The sequence below is a fragment of the Coptis chinensis genome, chromosome 7 (assembly GCF_015680905.1).
Source record: "Coptis chinensis isolate HL-2020 chromosome 7, ASM1568090v1, whole genome shotgun sequence".
NCBI lineage: Eukaryota > Viridiplantae > Streptophyta > Magnoliopsida > Ranunculales > Ranunculaceae > Coptis > Coptis chinensis.
The window spans coordinates 29761882-29776833 of NC_141462.1; the positions used below are offsets into that span (position 1 = coordinate 29761882).

Sequence of the window (14952 nt, forward strand, 5' to 3'; positions counted from 1 at the left end):
TCACTATTTTTAATAAAGCTAGACATATCCAATTGAGACGAGTTTTGGTGGAGATTCTATCCATGGTAGGAAGATCTTCTCTACCAAAAATCAGCCCTTAATTTAATCTACAAATTCACTTTTAGGTTTTGGATGTCAAGATAAGGTGTCAAAATAAGATGTCAAGGTACCCTGCCCCATATATATATAACACATATACATGAAACTTACTAACTGGGGATAAGTAGTCATGTGTTAGATTAGGTTACTTGCAACACAAATTAACTAACTATAGGTTGCATCCTTAGACTACTAGTTTGCATATATGCATCAACATTTGCCATCAACTAAAGAAAACTTTAATGGATCAAAATCTGCAAAGCACCTATTAAGATGTCATACATATTTCCTTGAAAAAATGGCAGGATGGTGATGGTCTACTTTATTATTAATTAAGAAGAATCCTAGCATTTTATAAGTGCAAATAGAAAAGTATAATATATATGTATTTACCAACTTCCGAAGATTGAGCAACTCCATTATAAGATTCTTGAGACAATTCAATTAGTTCCTGTAGAGATAATTAATAGTACAAACAATTAACAATGTATATATATTGAGCATCATTTGATACTTCCTTAAAAAGATACAATCATCGATCCCACTCTAAAGAAAATGAGTTATATATAGCTTATATTTACCTAACAATGAAGTCATGTTAATTTCTAATTCCCTGAACTACGTAAAAGTTGTATTAGATGCCAACTTTTTGTGTAAGAGCTTGTTGTCCATTTTTGGTTTCACTATGAGATTCCAAAGAAAATAGGGATAGTACCCAACGTTGTCTTCGTGTCCTCATAGTCAGGCTCTCTTTATCTCACTGTAGTTTCTACCAAGCCTAAACACGTTGTAGTAAAATGTCTTCGCTATATAGCTCTCTCAGTTGAATCGAATATTGTAATGGGGATCTGGATAGTCGTTTTCTACAATAACTTGGTATACATATTGGTCCCCTCAAATGTGTAGCCTAATTTGGGATCTTAAAAAAAAGGGGGAAAAAGAAGAAGAAGTGAGAATTGAATGTAAGAGCTACAAAGTGACTTCATCTTAGATGCTAACCTACTATCAAAAGATGGTTCCCAAAGCCAATAAGTGTATATATATTCACATATGCCGGATGTTGATCGTATAATTGGGTCTAAAACTTTAGAAATTCACAAAGACGACATGGATAATTTTGTGTTCTTCACAAACAAACAAAAAAAAAAATCAAATTCGAAGTTCAAAAAGGATATCATATATCATATTAGTACTATTGCATCAGTAATATCAACTATATATACAAGGGGCACAAAGATATTGGTTGGCCATTTTTACTCGTTTGCACAATTAAAATCAGTTCATGTGCAAAACAGACAATGTCCTTATACCCAACATACGCTATTACACCCACAATGTCCTTATACCCAACATACGCTTAACTACTACATAATCGAAATTAAAGAGCTCAAGAATGAAAAATTAAAATAAAATCAAAGAGAAGCCACTCTTAGACTTCAAAATCCCTTCACTTGAAAGTTATGTTCAATTTCACAATCATTATTTTTGGTTTTTCAATTTTACAAAGATATAAATACTGAAGACCATGTAAAGAAAAAAAGGCTTCGCACTGTAATCATCAATCCTCTCACTTTGAGTTAAGAGTGTGGATTAATGACTCACCATTAGAAGAAAGAAAACAAATTTTATGAAAAGGATCGGAAAAGAAAATAATCATTGGATGAGTTAATTTGATTACTAAGACGAACAATTCTAACACTGAAAAAAGAAGAATCAAATCACATAAAACTAAACAAATTCACACTGTCAAGAAAATTAAAATCATATAAAACCAAAAAAGAGAATTTATGACCTAGCCAACTGAGTAGAACCCACACTTCATATGTTTCTGCAACGACTTCAAGTAAACGGGAGAACAAATTAAGTAAGGAAACTGCAATAGAGAGATGGTAGTAGTAGCTAGGTATGACTTTCTCGCATTAATTGTTACTGGCGTGACTAATTAATCACTAGTTGGTCATATTATGGGAGTGGGCATTAAAAAGTGGACACCTCAATCGTTGTTGATGCCTAAGAAATAATTTATTATATATGCTAGCTGAAAGAAATTAACGATGTTGGAGGTGCATTAACCTATATTTAATATAATAGTCTTTAATTTGTGAAGTAAATAATTTAGTTGTTATTGAGAAGACCCCTTCAAGGGTGTTCAGCTCGATCTCTAGTTATTAAATTGGGATCTTGATTGCTATTAATTAGGCTCCTAAATTAGTACTTCAATAGTTATACTAGACACGGGTGATATTTAAATTGGGGATATTGATTGGTATTGATTACCCTTGAATGCTTATACCGAAACGACCCAATTTGGGTTCTATATTTAGTTAAGGTTAAAATCAATATGAAAACGATATGCATTAAATTGGGATATTAATCAGTATTGATTGGGCTTATTTAGTCAAAACTAATAAAGTCAATAGGAAAACCAATACATATTAAACTATGATATTGATTAGTATTGGTTGGGCTGCTCAACCCAATAATTAACAATGTAAAGACTTAAAGCCCTTAAGCCCACCTAAAATATGAGAAGATTTACAAGCCAAACCACACCGCGAACTAACATCTCTCTCTAAAAACCAGATGTGTTTTATTGTGTCGTATTATATACTAGAATTTAGCCTGTGACTACGCCACTCAAGCTATATTTACATTTAAAAAAAAATTGTCCCACAAAAAATTTGAGATGTAATTATGTTCCTAGTTGTTTGCCATTTTTGTGCTTTTTCCAATCGAAGAATCAGGAAGGAGAATAAGATTTTTTTTTACAATTTCCCATGAAAATGAAAATTATTTTGGAATTAATGGAATGGAATTGACATAAAATCTAGTTGTTGAGTTGTTTGGAAAGAAACTTGACGGATATTTCACTTTCTTCATAGTTTGTAGACATTGATGATTGATCTCATTGGAGGTAGTACATATGTGTTTTCAGAGCATAAAATTTTGACAAAACGTTAAAGACTTGAAGGAACTCGTTTTGAAAATAAACATAGATAAATTATAGATGGAGCAAGTTATCCTCATCATACTATTTAAGCGAGCTCCTTTACAAAGAGACGGTGATATATCTAGAAAGCAAGAAACATCAGCAAATACTATGGGGTTCTGACCAACAAATAGTCAGAATGACATCAACGACAATGAAACAACTTATCAGAGTGACATCAATACCTAATGAAACACCATGGTTAATTAAGATGTGAGCAACAATCTTTACTTCCCTGCAAGTTGGGATAATTCAAAGCTCCTAAAACATGCTGCCACCAGTTGCTCACTTCCCAAGATACCATGTCATTGCGAACATAAATGCAATTGAGTCCAAATGAAATAGAGAACTTGAGTAAAAACAACCTTCATTGTTTATGCCATATTTATATATTTCTTAAATTAAGTATGTTTGGTAATCATTGTTAGACTTCCTCAATTCTTTTCCTCTTTTCCCGCTTCATTGTTATCAATTTTGTTAACCAACTCATAGGTTCTTTTGCAGCTAGCTCTTTAACACAGTCACACATATCATAGAAGCTAGCTTTCATATTTTACCGAATTTGAGTAAATAGATGATCAAGCAGAACAAAAGTTCTACAAAAACTTGAACACCACAATTTGTATTAATCCAACATTTTTCTACATATCAAAAGTACCACCAGTTTAAGAGAGTACTCTTAAGCAGCATTCGTACTGATAAGTAGAATTAAATATTATCGCCTTTGATGGGTTTCAGAAAGAATAAGAGTCTTTGGTTTCCTTTGGGATTGAAGACACTATTATATAAATAACCTTGTCCCTTTGTTAACAAAACCTGCAATGGTTCAAGTATATGCAAATGATTAAAATTGCATTCAAAAAGAGGGTTCTCATGGAAAGGTTAGATACTAAATGTTCAAATTCATTGGTGCAGAGCAAACCATAAGTTCTTAGAACTAATTGCCCAATGCAACTTTAAAACCAATATGCAACTAAAACAATTAATATTTAAGTTAGTCACTTATCTAAGTCTTTTAGGGTCATTCAGTACATAATATGTATGGAAATGTGTCAGGCACAATGCCATGCATACATCGCCAACACACACTCACACACCATATAACATTCGAATACATTTCACTAAGCTTAATATTAGGGAATTAATATGTAGTTATTGAATTATTTCAAACATAAATTATGCACGTGTCTTCCATCTTGTGCATTACTTTTAACTGAAATGTTAAGCATGACTCAACTATTCTAGAAATTATTCATTAATAAGATATATCCATACCTTGAAACCATCTCACTACCCTGAAAGCAAGTAATGTGCATCCTCAACATCCATTCTTGGGAAAGAGAAGGTCCCACTTGAAAATTAAAAACAATTAGTTAGGAATATGCTGTTGTTTTTGTTGTTTTTTTTTCTTATTAGGAAATTAAGAAACAACACTTGGATCAGTCCAAGAGCTATTGAGATTAGAGACTCATAACTTGGAGCAGAACTTGAGCTATCATACTTATGCAATGGTTATCAAACCCAGGTTATACTCCCTTGTGCTAATGGCTATCAAACTCTGATTGAGTACTCAATGAAGCTCTCTGAACATACATACAATTGTCAACCAATGTAAAATCATGCCCTTCTAAACAATTTTCACAATTCAGGTTTCTCTAGGGTGCTCTATCAGAGTCACTGATTAGTCACTGACTCACTACCCAATCAATCAAAATCGATCGCATCCAAGGTTGCAACGCATGGTACTCATACACTATCAATAAGCATATGTACCTAGTCATTGTTTGTTTCATATGTGCTATTCAGTCCTTCACACTATTAATTAATGAAGTCATATTATTTCAAAAAATATATTAAATAGTAGAAGGTCATCATTTATTAACAGAATTTTAGTAAAAGAAAGGATTTAAGGGACACGTCAAACAAACTCTATACATATGATACATCTAATACACTTCATAATGCTTCACAATCATTAATCATTGTCTGGTCTAATAATATACTGACCATTACCTAGATTTGATACTTACGGGTGGATCCCATCTACTGAATTTTGTGCAGCAGTCCTCACACATTTCATTCATCACCAAACACATTAGTTTTATAATCTAACTATGTTAAATTCATAATACATCACAAAAATTTCTTTAACTACAGTGGTTTCTTTCTTTAGAACCAATGAACTTATATATTATGTTAATCTAACTATGTTAAATTCATAACTGCTAATGTCAAGTTTCTTTAGAACCAATGAACTTATATATTATTTCCATAATATAACCAACGCAACAATATAAGCTTAAGAACTTTAATTTAATCTTGATATGTATATCCCTAACATCAAATCAGAGATGGAAAAATATCAAAATCAAAATCAATTAAATAGTAATTATCCTAAAAGAAACCAAATTTCTCACCTTAGATTTTTGAATCAACAAAATTTGAAGGCTATCATCTTCTACTACATAATGTCTTTGAAACCCCAAATTGTGCTCTTGCAAACTGGAAGACTTGAGATGGGTTTTGAACAAACTTCTTCTTGATCAATCCTCTCCTTGCAAAACCATACTGCAAGCATGAGAAATCAAAGTCACATAATACTTAAAAAGGGGAAAAGAATTATCCATTCCTACTTCTAAAAAACAATCCATAATAAACCTAATTAGCTAATTATTATTCTTTGCAACTTCGAGAAACACATTGCAACTTAAAAGTTATAAAACCATGTAAAATAAGTGAAAAAATAGTGCTAGACCTAGAAGAATTGAATTCAACCAAAGAAATCCGAGAAATAGTCGCCAAAAACAAATAATGTAACTTAGTTCATTTTCAATATTACCAAGTGCTTCCTGTAAGCACATTGCTTGTTTTTAGTATAAGAAATAGCTAAATTTACCAATGTATTCGTAGCTTTAACTTCTCTATTCCTGTTTCATGGTGCATTCACTTGTTAATCGTAGGCTTGAAGGCGAAGGCCTTCTTATCTAAATAATTGACATGCATGTGTATATAGCAATATTGATGCATAGATAAGTGAAAGAAAATTGATATATATCAATATGATAAATATGATGCATTAACACATATATGATTATACATTAGACCATAATACAAAATGTCGCGATATATCATGATATATATCGAGAAATTAGAGATGGATACAGAAATATCACGATATTCAATTGGATAAATACTAGTGTAACTATCGACGATATTTATAGATATATCGCGATATTTCATCGATATAGCGATAGAGAAAGTCGAAAGAATTTTTGGCTTAAGAAATTTCTTAGACGGAGAGTTCAAATTCTTGAAAAAGGGACCAGTCTTTTGGATTTCAAGACAGGTGGAGTGAACTCAATTATTCAAGTTATTGATCTCAAAGATATGCCCAAGAGAGAACTGAAAGTTGCTTCTAGCCAAATTTTGTCTTTGTTTCAAGATAATTATCTTGAAATGGTTGCTAGAAAGGTAAGTGCTTCTTTTTGAAATTGAATCTGCTTAGAATCTCAGTGTTTCTAATGTGAGTTTCGGTGATGCAGGTTTTTATTAATGTTCCATGCTACTTTACTATGTTGTATTCCATGTTTAGTCCTTTCTTTACTTAAAGAACTAAGAGCAAGTTTGTGATATCTAAGGAAGGGAATGCTACTGAGACCCTTTACAAGTAAGTTAATCATCGCCAGAAATGTTAAAACAAATTTGTAGCTTCCACCATGTTGTATTGTTTAAAAAAAAAACAAAATTTTTTTGAATGGTCTTGGTAGTTTGGTCATTGGTGGTAGGGTTGCTATTTCTTTAACTTGAAACCTTCCTTGTCCACTTCCTTTTCAGATAGACCCATTTTTTTGAATTTGAAAGATCTTCCCATTAATGAATTTACATTACTTAATTATTATGTGCAAACCTGATTAGGATTTTAAATATTGTTGCTCTAGCTTAATTTTGGTACTTCTTTTAGTTTATGTAATTGATCTAAATTTATCAATTACTAGTGATTAGGTTTATAAAACCTGAGAATGTGCCAATCCAGTATGATGGACTTGGTCGACCAAACGAACTAGAGGAAGGTCCGCCTAAACCAGCATCCGAGTTTAATGTTAGAGGAGGAGAGAAAGTGAACCTTGAAATTGATGGAATTGAGGTATTCATGTGTTAAAGATGTTAATTTGAGTTCTAAGTTGAGTACATTAAGGTTAAATGCAGGCATAAGAGCACCTAAGGCACCTTAGGCTTGGGCCAAATGGGTGCCTCGTGTCTCCTAGGCACTACTATTATAGTCATCAAAGACGTAATAATTTTTGGTTGTTAAATATGGATCCCTATCACCTGAACCTTTTACTTCATAGTTTTTGGTTGATTCTAATTTGAAAACTGAGCTAGGTTAAGTTAACTGACCACTTTTGATTGTTTTGAATTGTTACATTGTTCTTAGTGTGGTGCTACAATAACTTGGGATATAATGGTGGGAGGATGGGAAGTGGAATATAGTGCTGAATTCATACCAATTATGGAGGGAAGCTACACAATTGCCATAGAAAAGCCAAAAAGGATTGCTACACTGGAATAACCAATTCACAATTCTTTCACACCTAGAGAAGCTGGTAAGATGGTTCTCTCAATCAATAATACAAGTTCTCGGAGAAAGAAGGTTGCTGCTTATAGATACTTTGTGCGCAAATCGGTATACTATACACAATTAGTCTTAAATAAATTCCCCATTTCGTGTTTTGCAATGGCGGTAGAGATAAATGCTTAGATGTAAAACCTGGTATTAAGTGAATCACATGGCAACTGTCTTATGATGTAATTAGTTAAATTTGTTAATCCATGATGTGGATCCTTTGCTCTATCATATTTGTTTTACTAGCATTTTTCTTGGTGCGGATACCTTGTTTCTAATGTGGTGTCTATTGTGTGAACTATATGGGTTGTCATTAGGTAGTTGGTACTTGATGTCGGATGGTGATTGAGATGGGGATGCATGAAAAGTTAGTCTCGAAGAGTTTATCTTTGATACACAACTTTAAGTTTAGTGTGATCGTATTAAAACAGTTTTCCTACAGTGATATTTGAAACTTCATATAAAAGTGGAATCTTGGTCTTTTTGATTGAATCCAATTCTGGATGATAGTTTAGTGAGTCGTCTATCCAACGCAGCAAGCCTCGTTCAATTTGGATGTGGGTGGAAAAAGATATGCACTCCAAAATACTACGCGCCAGAAAATTTTGCTAGTCAGAAAAACAGTTTCTGCACAATATTAGACCTCAGTTTTGATATGTCTAGAAGGAGAGATAGGCTTTTGGTAAAACATGAAAAAGTAAGACCCATGAGTCTACTTTCTAACCCAATTGGCCTCAATGCGTTCCGAGGCCTGTGGAGATAGATATGGCACCGTGAAGTTGGGTTGACAGAAAAACAGTGCGTCAGAAATCAGTTTTTGTGCAGTGTTCGAGCCAAGTTTTTGCCTTTTTAGAATGTGATCGAGTTTTTTTGTAAAACCTAAAGAAGTAAGTTCTATGTGTTAGAAGTTTAACGCAAAAAGCCTCGATGCTTTTGGATATCTATGGAAAGAGTTGTGCTATCCCAAAGATTGCCCGTAAGAATTTTCGTTTGCTAAAAATTTGGATTGTTACCAAGTTCGCGCTATAATTACTTCTAGTTAGGCTGAGATTGGGACACCGGGTTGTACATGAAAAAGTAATTGTATATATCATAGTTTTCAAATAATCAAGTGAGGTGTCATTTGGATAACTGTAGGAAAAGTTATTTTATTGGTAACTCAGCTAGAAAACCTACAGTGTTCTATTTTTATGTGCATGAACCTAATTTGAGAGATATTTTTAGAAATGAACTAAGAGCTTCTTTAATCATTCCTGAACGTTTTGTACGTTGTTTGTAACCTACTTTTAGATAGTGGTTTTCATTTGGAACGACATGGTTCAAAAGATAGTTTTTGGTGACCTAAAAATAGAGTAGAATTTGTTTTTGAGCAATTTTGACTAATAGGTTCATTGTGCATCATTAGGGTTGGAACTTCATTTATTTTATAGGGGTACTATTTGGAGCTTATCTTTATTCGTTTTGAGATGATCTAAGTTGTTGGTTTCTTTAAGTGTAAATGTTATTTAACTGTTTTGGCATTCGTCGAGACAGTTATGTATTTGATCCATGTATTTTAAAATAGGAATCATCAAATTTAATTATTTTTTTGATGTATATATTAAATTATTCTCGTTTGTGTTAAACAAGAGTAGAAATGTCAAAGGGATTTGATATCGGGTGGGACCATGCTATCTGTATCTCTGGAAATAAAAATGGGACACAATGCAAATACTGTGATAAGATTTTAGCTGGAGGTGGCATTACAAGGCTTAAAGTAAGAGCAAAAATGTTGAGAAATGCTCGAAATGTGAAAGGAAATTTGAGATATGTTCAGACAAATGATTGAGTTTGGGATGAAAAAAAAAAAAAAAACAAAGCTCAAGAACATTATAGAGCTGCCATGTATGCACACCCTCCTGGAGAAGACTCAGACGAGGATGACTACGAGTTCGGGATGGCTCGGCAACTATCTAGAGATAAGTACCAGAGGTTCTGCGAGAAGGGCTCATGGGATATTTTATTGTATCTCATGTACTGTAATTTCATTTTGTGTAAAATCAAATATTTTATTTCATATATCTAGTGTAACTTTATTTTATTTTATTTAATGTATTTTGTTGTGGAAGTAGATATATAATGTTATTTATGTGTTTGTTGGATATCTTGGAAGTGGATATGTAACTTGTATATATGTAATATTTATTTTGTTGTTAAAGTGGAGTAGTGGAGTATATATATACATATCTTGGAAAGGTTGATCAATGAAAATTGTATTGTTTTGATTTTCAGGTTATGACAGGATTTACGTGTTTTAAATATCGAAAATACAAAAGAGACTCTTCTGAATTTTATAAAAAAAAATTATGATTTATCATTGATTTTATTTAATTAAAATTGAACGTAGTCCTATTACCATTATTCACACTTTACAACGACTAATCAAATTCAACCTTTACAATGACCATATTCAAAGAAAATATAGTTGATTTGTGGATATTTATCGATATTTGTCGATATATCGCAATATATCCACGATATTTGCAGTCATAAATACCTACACATAGTCTGTGGATATTTGTCGATATATCTCGATGTATCCACAATATTTGCAGATGCCCTAATGTAATATATCCTCACACAGGGGGATATATCCACGATACATATCCATAAATCAGAGGTCGATATTTTGCCATATCCTGATATTTTGTACTATGCATTAGACACAAAGTGTACTACAATAACAAAACTAATGAATTTTGGATGGACTTAAACCAATGACCTCATGGTTGTAGTTTTGAATAGAATGAATTACTTAAGCTTCCTCATGCTAGCAGTGATTTAGTATAATCAAATTTTGCTTTAATACAATTTGAATCACGTTTAATTGCAAGTTTAATAACCATCAAAATTTACAGTCAATCTAATAACACACGATAAATCAATTAACATAAAAACCTTAAATCAAAGGGGCAGTAGAAGTTTCACCTTCAACTAATATATTTCTCGATAGGATGCAAGCTGATCCCAATTTTTCTACCTTGTCACTCCAGTCGATAAGGAAGCTTATTGTAAGAAAAGCATAACTTGTGCAAGAGCAATCCCCACACAAACGGTGCTTAAAAAAAAAGAAAAAAAAAGAATTGCCATATTTGCATTGTATTGAGGTTGAAAGTCGAAACACAATACTAAAATGAAACTGAAAATGATCAAAGACCTGACTTGCAAAGCTATGTGAGCTGATTGCTTACCTTTTCCATTAACACCAAAAGCTGGAGGGTTTTTTCAAATATTTATTTATACAAGCTTTGTCTTCTCATATTTGGATGGCGTGAAGAGGTCGGAAGGGGTTTTTTCTTGTTGTGAAGAGGGGAAAAGCAGGGGTTTTTATTTCGGTGGTGATTTTGGCAAATTTTTTAGATTAAGTAGGACTCTTGAAAGAAACTGATTTATCACCGTAGGATCATCCAAAAACTGCTTTGTGAACTGACTGCAAGCCTTTAATACCTAGTCTGCCAGCTCCCAAGATACTTGATTCCGTATCTTTAAGTTATAGGTAGAGAACTGACTTGCTACCTTATCATTAACACTAAGCTATATTAACGTTAAAAGAAGAGAATGATGTGGATGGTGTGTTTTTTTTTACCTTTAGTCGTACATTGAAGCAATGCAAATTTCCATTTGCAATTCCTAAAAACTCAATATCATAAAGAAGATCGAAAATGTCAAAAAACACACAACTTGGCTCTGAAAATTGCAAAGAAATCCCCAAATCACACTCTCAGAGAACTCAAAACCCTGTGAAATAATTTCAGAGAACCATAAAAAATATATTAAAAGAGGGGAAGATAAGAAATGGCTCAAGGTTGCTGAACGAACCTTTGAACTAAATGTGAGACTTCGAAAAATAAGAATTGATGATGAAGAGGATGGGGTGTCAACAAAAAAGAAACATGATCTTAGGTAATTTATCTCAACCCCACCAAACCAAAGGCGTATACCAACTTCGTTTTGTATCAAAACATAAATTAAGGAAAAATCAACAATCAACATACAAATTCGTAACATTGCTCATACCTACAAAGCTAATCTTAAGTAAATGCGTGTCTTTCGTTACCAACGTCTTTGACTTCCATTTCCTTGAAAAAGGAAAAGCCAATCTATTGAACATTTATTTGCAAGTTATAAAATGGTTTGGATATATAGTACGGTTGAGGTACCAATATTACATCTTTATCACTAAAAGAGTTCCAACTAATCTTAACCAATACAGGGTAAACCACAAAAAACTGATAAAGTACCTCAACTGTTGTTTCAATCAATTGGATCCCAAACGTCTTGTTGAACAGCCGAGAGATATTGTTACACAGGTGATGTCAAATAATCAATCAAGTTCATGTCGTATATCTGAAGCACCTATTCCTCACAAATCACTGGTAAAAAATGCAAAAGTTTAAAAAACAACAACATAGTAGAATAAAGACCAAATCCAAACTCAATATATGTTTTGTAGTATCGATGGGCAACTAATTAGTACTCAAACAAACAACAGTATGATCAAAATCTTTTGGCTAAGATACTAACCACACGATTATCTATGGGTTTTTGCCTTTATGGTATGACTACACAAAATTTAAAGCTCCCACGCAACTATTAACTGTCAAACTAATTTATTAGTAGAACTAATTAGATTTTAGAACTTCAAATTTTCAAACACAAAGTCAAATAAAGAATCAAACATGTAGCAATTCAAATCAATTGGGTGCAACAAAATAATTCGGAACTCTAAAGTTAAGTGAAGGAATACAAAACCAACAAATTCTAATAAAAAAAACATACCCAATTATTATTCGACAGAAAGTGAAAGAGATTGACTTGAATAGATTCCTTTTTTTTTTTTGGCAAGGCATCAAAATAGGGATATGGAGACTGAGCGACTGAAAAGAAAGGGCTTCGTGGGGGGTTTTTTTTTTTTATTCAAAGGTAGACTTCGTGGGTTTTGATAAAACTTTTTTCATTTTTGTTATTTCTGTATTTGGTGTTGGATTTGTTGGTTTAGGTTTTTTGGTTCTTTTGTTTTGCTTTTTGTTTTCATTATTATTTGTTTATAAAATTAGAATTTGGGAAGGTCATAATAATATAAGAATAGTAAAGGGAGAATTAAACAAATGTAGGGAGGTGTTACTAAATATTAACCCCTCCTTTTTGTTAGGAGCCTCTAATATTGCTCGGTTTGGGAAATAGAGCGATATGGTTAGGAGAGAGACCCATGGTGATGCCACTCGATTGTCATTATGGGTAAAGTTTTTAAATTAAACGTCATGTTTAAATATACCATTTTACACCAATTAAAAAAATTGGTTGTGGTTTTCCCTATTCTTTTGGCATCTAAAATGAACCAGTATGTGTCATATTAATACTAGTGCACCATTTCGAAAAGGTTTTTCTTTCTTTTACCATTTTACGTGTTGTTTCAAGTGAAACCCATTTCATCTTAATTGGGGTAACTTGGGAGACAAATTATTTATTCACTAAGGTATGCCCGTGCCTACAACCCGCGAGACCTCAACGTGTTTGCGGCGCTACCCCGACAACTCATCGCCTTCAGTGCAAGGCCATCCTAATTGCCCATTATCTATAAGCCCAAATCAATTGGAGGCCCAACAGTTTATGGGCTAGCCGAACAGTTTATAAGCCCAGCCGCAATTGTTGATTTTTGGATGATTTTTGGACAGATCCCATGGTATTGATTACACTTAACAAAATTGCATAAATTCTCCAAACACTTGAATCTGCCATGTTACAACTTGCTAAAAGACAATGACAACCATTGGATGGAGGCCCTGCAGGCCCCACACTATTGTTTTTTATTAGATAGATTAGACATGAAATGTAGGAATAAGAAAATATAATTGTCTAACAATTATTATCTCAAAAATATATCTTACATATAAAGTAGAGAAAGGACAGTGATAATACTCGTGAAGACATGCTACCTGCCAAATTAAAAAAAAAAAAAAAAAAAAAAAAAAAAATAAAAAAATCTTCGACTTGTATAACAAATCTCGAAGTTCGACATGGTTAATGGAAATCAAATAACGCTTCACGTTTGTAACCAAGTTTATTATGATATATATTTTTTTAAATGCAGGTCCAAAATCAGATTAATACAAAGAAGAAACACGCACTGCCGCGACTTTTAGATACAACCATTACTTGCAACTTTGAGAAAATCTAAAATTCAGTGGGAAGCCTGAAAAAACAAACATAAAAGATACATTTTAGCTAAAAAACAAACATGTCCTTAGTAGTATTATAGATGAAAGTTCTTTTATATAATCTCCCCACATATATCTTTTTCTTTGATATATCCTTTTTTCTGATAGTGGTACCTACATATGCTATTTTGAAATCAATTAAACCCATTAGAACTCACATATTATGACCTTAGAAAAAGAACCAATGGTCATGTCATACCTCATACTCATTTCCATGCCCATGCCCATGTGCATAATCACCATGACTCTCCCAAGGATGTCTCCAGCCCTATGAACAAAAACACCATATAATATAAGAACAACTCAACCCAAACAAACAACAACAAAAAGAAGGCATAGGTGGGCAATAACAAACTAAGGAAGCTTACGAAGACTAAGACATTGAGATACTATCTTCCAGCCATTACCATAAGCCAAGACAGCATGGATATGTCTTATGAAGTCCACAACAATGACATAATTTCATATTCATCGGCCTAATGCCATAGCCAACAATTTCAAAATTACTAAACGTTTGATAGTATAAAATCTCAAAATCTTTAAGGAAGTTTCGTTGTTTCGGTGTGTTGGGGTGCAATGTGTTTCCCACTTTCCCTAGTACTTAAAAAACAAAAGATTTTTTCAAAATATCACTCTATCTGATGAAATTGATGTGATATGTCTAACAATACACAACACAAATGTACTCGGAAAAGCATTCCATGAGCTAATTTGGAATGGGAACACTATCTGGAACTTGAATCATAAAAAGTTGATTTTGAATCAGATCTTAAACTATTAGAATAAGGATACGTATATATTAATTAACAACACATGCATTATATACTCAAGACAACTAAGTTAGTATCAGAACATAAAAATCAATAAACATCTTTACAACAGATCAAAGGATCTTGCTTGAAGAAGTCATATTATTATAAAAAAATATATATATATATTTAACAATTGAAGGACATTATTTACTAACATAATTTTAGTAAAAG

General features: G+C 32.6%; 1 pseudogene; it reads left to right on the forward strand.

Moving 5' to 3' along the window:
* Nucleotides 1-4596: 4596 nt before the first annotated feature.
* LOC147487047 (patellin-6-like) lies at nucleotides 4597-7929 on the forward strand (annotated as a pseudogene).
* Nucleotides 7930-14952: the final 7023 nt, after the last annotated feature.